Consider the following 6,069-nt stretch of genomic DNA (forward strand, 5'->3'; position numbering starts at 1 on the left):
ACGGATCAGTTGAAAATGTTTGCTGGGGAAAGATGTCCGCCGACACCCTCACCCGTTTACCGCCTCTGGTTGGGGTCCCAGCTCCCAGCAGTGAACATTTTCCAGTAAAATCAAACAAAATGGGCTGATCCAGTCGTCAGTGGAACATCTGGATCTCGCGCCTCCCGTTGAGCACTCGGATCAATAGCTCAATGGTGACTCCAAATCTATGGCCTCGTCAATTTAATTGCAGCTACAATTACGAGGAGGTGGAGAGAGAGGAAGAAGCTCATGAGAGGGAAAGAGAGCGTGGGGAATGTTAAAGAGAGGGAAAGTGAGAAAGAGAAAGAAGGGAGAGGAAGGGATCAAGAAAAGGAAAGAGAATTTGCTTTTTCCGAATATTGGAAATGGAGCTGGCAACTCAAAGGTAAGGAGAGTATAGACGGCGTCGCTGCAAGTTAATATCTCTCTCGATGAGGAAATACCCACCCCATCCCCCTCACCATCCCTCTCACGTGGGACTACTTTCTGAGACCATCAAGTTTGTGAGATTCCTTTCCAAATTTGAAGAGAATGATGTGAAGCCATTTTTGTTCTTTTAGAAAATAGGAGGGCAGCTAAAATGGCCCCCAGATATCTGGACATTTTTAGTTCATGGGGAGCTGTTTGAGAGCGTCCAAGCGGTCTACTTCATGCTGCATTGTGATGGGCACCAGGGCCATAGGTCCCCAAGGCACAGGGCACCGATGGAGCCAGGGTTGTGGAGGGCAGAGTGCTGGAGGAGTGGCCGGGGGGGAGGGAGCAGGACAAGTGGGGGCACGGTCTGCAGTACAGCCTGTTGGACCTGGCTGGGCATGCGAGTACGCACCATGCTAACATGTCTGACTTTTACCCCCTGCAGACAATGGCCTTCAGGCAGCACGTTAGCGCAGTGCTTAGCACAGTTACTTCACAGCTCCAGCGTTCCAGGTTCGATTTCTGGTTTGGGTCATTGTCTGTGCGGAGTCTGCACGTTCTCTGTGTGTGTGTGGGTTTCCTCCGGGTGCTCCGGCTTCCTCCCACAGTCCAAAGATGTGCAGGTTAGGTGGATTGGACACCCTAAATTGCCCTCAGTGTCCAAACCGTTTAGGTGGGGATACTGGGTTAAGGGGATAAAGGGGATAGGGTGGAGGCGTGGGGCTTAAGTAGGGTGCTCTTTCCAAGGGCCGGTGCAGACTCACTGGTGGCCTTTTGTGGAACATAGGAGCAGGAGGAAGTCTTTCGGCCCTTCGAGCCTGCTCCGCCATTCATCGCGATCATGGCTGATCATCCACCTCAAAAGCCTAATCCTGCTGTCTCCCCATAGCCTTTGATCCCATTCACCCCAAGTGCTATATCTAGCCGCCTCTTGAATATATTCAATGTTTTAGCATCAACTACTTCCTGTGGTAATGAATTCCACAGGCTCACCACTCTTTGGGTGAAAAAATATCTCCTCATCTCTGTCCAAAATGGTTTACCCTGAATCCTCAGACTGTGACCCCTGGCTCTGGACACACCCACATTGGTAACATCTTCCCCGCATTTACCCTGTCTAGTCCTGTCAGAATTTTATAAGTCTCTATGAGATCCCCCTCATTCTTCTGAACTCCAGCGAGAATAATCCTAACCTAGTCAATCTCTCCTCATATGATAGTCCAGCCATCCCTGGAATCAGTGTGGTAAACCTTCGCTGCACTCCCTCGAGAGCAAGAACATCCTTCCACAGAGGAGGAGACCAAAACTGCACATAACACTAAAGGTGTGGCCTCACCATGGCCCTTTATAATTGCAGCAACACATCCCTCCTTCTATACTCGAAACACCTCGCAATGAAGGCCAACGTACCACTTTACCACCTGCTGCACCTGCATGCTTACCTTCAGCGACTGGTGCACAAGGACACCCAGGTCCCGCTGCACAGCGAAAACAGCACGGGAGCAGAGAGAGCCGGGACAGCGAAAACAGCGCCGGAGGAGAGAGCCGGGAGATTTAAAAAGCGCGGGAGGAGAGAGCCGGGACAGCGAAAACAGCGCGGGAGCAGAGAGAGCCGGGACAGCGAAAACAGCGCGGGAGGAGAGAGCCGGGAGATTTAAAAAGCGCGGGAGGAGAGAGCCGGGACAGCGAAAACAGCGCGGGAGCAGAGAGAGCCGGGACAGCGAAAACAGCGCCGGAGGAGAGAGCCGGGAGATTTAAAAAGGGCGGGAGGAGAGAGTCGGGAGATTTAAAAAGCACGGGAGGAGAGAGCCGGGAGATTTAAAAAGCGCTGGAGGAGAGAGCCGGGACAGTGCTGGGAGAGGTGAGTGCACAAAAGGTGTGGCAGGAGTGCCTTTAGTCACGGAGTGCTGATTGGAACAGAGTGCATCTGAGTTTAGGTGAGTGAAGAGTGCATCTGAGTTTAGGTGAGTGACTGAGTTCGGGTGAGTGGCCAGAGAGGGCTATGTTTTTGTTGGTGTTCGGGTTTATCCTTGAGGTTCGACAAAAAATGTTTTTTTTTTTAAATATTTAAATTAATTAACTAGTTGAATATGGCTGGACAGGTGATGTGCTGTTGCTGTATGATGATGGAACTGGTGGATCCCATTGAGACCGTCAGTGACCACATCTGCAGCAAGTGTTGGCTGCTCGAGGAATTACGACTCAGAATTGATGAGCTGGAGACCGAGCTGCACACACTGCGGCACATCAGGGAGGGGGAACATTACCTGGACGCTTTGTTTCAGGAGGCAGTCACACCCGGTAGAATAAGTTCTGTTAATTCGGACAGTGGTCAGGGACAGAGTGATGTGACTGCAAGGGAGGCAGGTAGGGGGATCCTGAGTTTAGGAGTTGAGGAGCCTCAGCCCTTGACCTTGCCCAACAGGTATGAGGTACTTGCTCCCTGTGTGGATGAGGAAGAGGGCTGTAGGGAGGATGCGTTGACTGACCACTGCACCGTGGTACAGGAAGCCATTCAAGAGGGGGGAGCAAAAAGACAAGTGGTAGTTGTAGGGGATTCTATAATTAGGGAGATTGATGGCATCCTTTGTAAGCCAGATCGAGAGTCCCGCATGGTATGTTGCCTGCCCGGTGCCAGGGTGAGGGACATCTCTGATCGGCTTGAAAGGATTTTGGAGAGGGAGGGGGAGGATCCAGTTGCTGTGGTCCACGTTGGGACTAACAACATAGGTAAGACTAGGAAAGAGGACCTGTTTGGGGATTATCAAACACTAGGGACTAAATTAAATAGCAGGTCCTCCAGGGTTATAATCTCTGGATTACTACCCGAGCCACGTGCCAATTGGCAGAGGGTTGAGAAAATTAGAGAAGTTAACACGTGGCTAAAGGAGTGGTGCGGGAAAGAGGGATTCCATTTCATGGGGCATTGGAATCAGTGCTGGGGCAGGAGGGACCTGTACCGTTGGGACGGTCTTCACCTGAACCATTCTGGGACCAGTGTTCTAGCGAATAGGATAAATAGGTTGGTCACAAGGACTTTAAACTAGCAAGTTGGGCGGAAGGGAAGTGTAAAGCTATGGACAGTGTAATGGTTAATGGAGATCAAGGCAGCAGGTTACGTGACAGGTTATTTTGTAGAGATATGGGTTCAAAGACAAGAAGAATTAGGAGAAAGGGTAAGAGGAAAAATAAATTGCGAAAAGTTGCTGATCAAGGTGTTAGGATTCATGACAAAAACATAAAAAACAGCATAAGTGTACTTTATCTGAATGCTCGTAGAATACGAAATAAGGTAAATGAGTTGATGGCACAAATCATCGTGAATGACTATGATTTAGTGGCCATTACTGAAACATGGTTAAAAGATGGTCACGACTGGGAGTTAAATATCCAAGGGTATCAGACTATACGAAAGGATAGAATGGACGGTAAGGGCGGTGGTGTAGCTTTGTTGCTTAAGGATGGCATCCGGGCAATAGTCAGGGATGATATTGGTGCTATGGAGGACAAGGTTGAATCAGTTTGGGTGGAAATCAGGAATAGTAAGGCGAAAAGGTCACTGATAGGAGTAGTCTATAGGCCACCAAATAGTAACAGAATGGTAGGGCAGGCAATAAGCAAAGAAATAACGGATGCATGTAGAAATGGTACAGTGGTTATCATGGGAGATTTTAATCTGCATATCGATTGGTTTAACCAGGTTGGTAAAGGCAGCCTTGAGGAGAAGTTTATAGAATGTGCCCGGGATAATTTCCTGGAACAGTATGTAATGGAACCTACAAGGGAACAAGCGGTCCTAGATTTGGTCCTGTGTAATGAGGCAGGATTGATTAATGATCTTATAGTTCGGGATCCTCTTGGAAGGAGCGACCACAATATGGTGGAATTTAAAATACAGTTGGAGGATGACAAGGTAAAATCAAACACTAGTGTCTTGTGCTTAAACAAAGGCGATTACAATGGGATGAGAGAAGAACTAGCTAAGGTAGACTGGGAGCAAAGACTTCATGGTGAAGCAGTTGAGGAACAGTGGAGAACCTTCCGTGCAATCTTTCACAGTGTTCAGAAAAGGTTCATACCAACAAGAAAGAAAGACGGTAGAAAGGGGAAAAATCGACCGTGGATATCTAAGGAGGTGAGGGAGAGTATCAAATTGAAGGAAAAAACATACAAAGTGGCAAAATTTAGTGGGAGACTAGAGGACTGGGTAGTCTTTAGGGGACAACAGAAAGCTATAAAAAAGCCATAAAGAAGAGTAAGGTAGACTGTGAAAGTAAACTGGCTCAGAACATAAAAGCAGATAGTAAAAGCTTCTACAAATATCTAAAACAAAAAAGAGTCGCGAAGGTAAATATTGGTCCTTTGGAAGATGAGAAGGGAGATTTAATAATAGGAGACGAGGAAATGGCTGAGGAGCTGAACAGGTTTTTTGGGTCAGTCTTCACAGTGGAGGACACAAATAACATGCCAGTGACTGATGGAAATAAGGATATGATAGGTGAGGACCTTGAGAGGATTGTAATCACTAAGGAGGCAGTATTGGGCAAGCTAATGGGGCTAAAGGTAGACAAGTCTCCTGGCCCTGATGGGATGCATCCCAGAGTGTTAAAAGAGATGGCTAGGGAAATCGTAAACGCACTAGTGATAATTTATCAAAATTCACTAGACTCTGGGGTGGTCCCAGAGGATAGGAAAGTAGCAAACGTGACACCACTGTTTAAAAAAGGAGGTCGGCAGAAAGTGGGTAATTATAGGCCGGTAAGCTAAACTTCGGTTGCAGGGAAAATGCTGGAACCTATCATTAAGGAGGAAATAGCGGGGCACCTGGAGGGAAATTGTCCCATTGGGCAGACGCAGCATGGGTTCACAAAGGGTAGGTCGTGTCTGACTAATTTGGTAGAATTTTTTGAGGACGTTACCAGTGCAGTAGATAACGGGGAGCCAATGGATGTGGTATATCTGGATTTCCAGAAAGCTTTTGACAAGGTGCCACACAAAAGGTTGCTGCATAAACTAAAGATGCATGGCATTGAGGGTAAAGTGGGAGCATGGGTAGCGGATTGGTTAACTAACAGAAAGCAGAGAGTGGGGATAAATTGGTGTTTCTCTGGTTGGCAACCTGTAACTAGTGGGTTCCCTCAAGGATCAGTGTTGGGCCCGCAGTTGTTCACAATTTACATAGACAATTTAGAGTTGGGGACCAAGTGCAATGTGTCAAAGTTTGCAGACACTAAGATGAGTGGTAAAGCAAAAAGGGCAGAGGATACCGGAAGTCTGCAGAAGGATTTGGATAGGTTAGGTGAATGGGCTAGGTCTGGCAGATGGAATTCAATGTTGCCAAGTGTGAGGCAATCCATTTTGGGAGGAATAACAGCAGAATGGATTATTATTTAAACGGTAAGATGTTAAAACATGCTGCTGTGCAGAGGGACCTGGGTGTGCTGGTGCACGAGTCGCAAAAAGTTGGTGTGCAGGTGCAACAGGTGATTAAGAAGGCTAATCGAGTTTTGTCTTATTGCTAGAGGGATGGAGTTCAAGACGAGTGACGTTATGCTGCAATTGTAGAGGGTGCTGGTGAGGCCGCATCTGGAGTATTGTGTTCAGTTTTGTGCTCCTTACCTGAGAAAGGACATA

Source organism: Scyliorhinus torazame, chromosome 4, assembly GCF_047496885.1.
Source record: "Scyliorhinus torazame isolate Kashiwa2021f chromosome 4, sScyTor2.1, whole genome shotgun sequence".
Taxonomy (NCBI): Eukaryota; Metazoa; Chordata; class Chondrichthyes; order Carcharhiniformes; family Scyliorhinidae; genus Scyliorhinus; species Scyliorhinus torazame.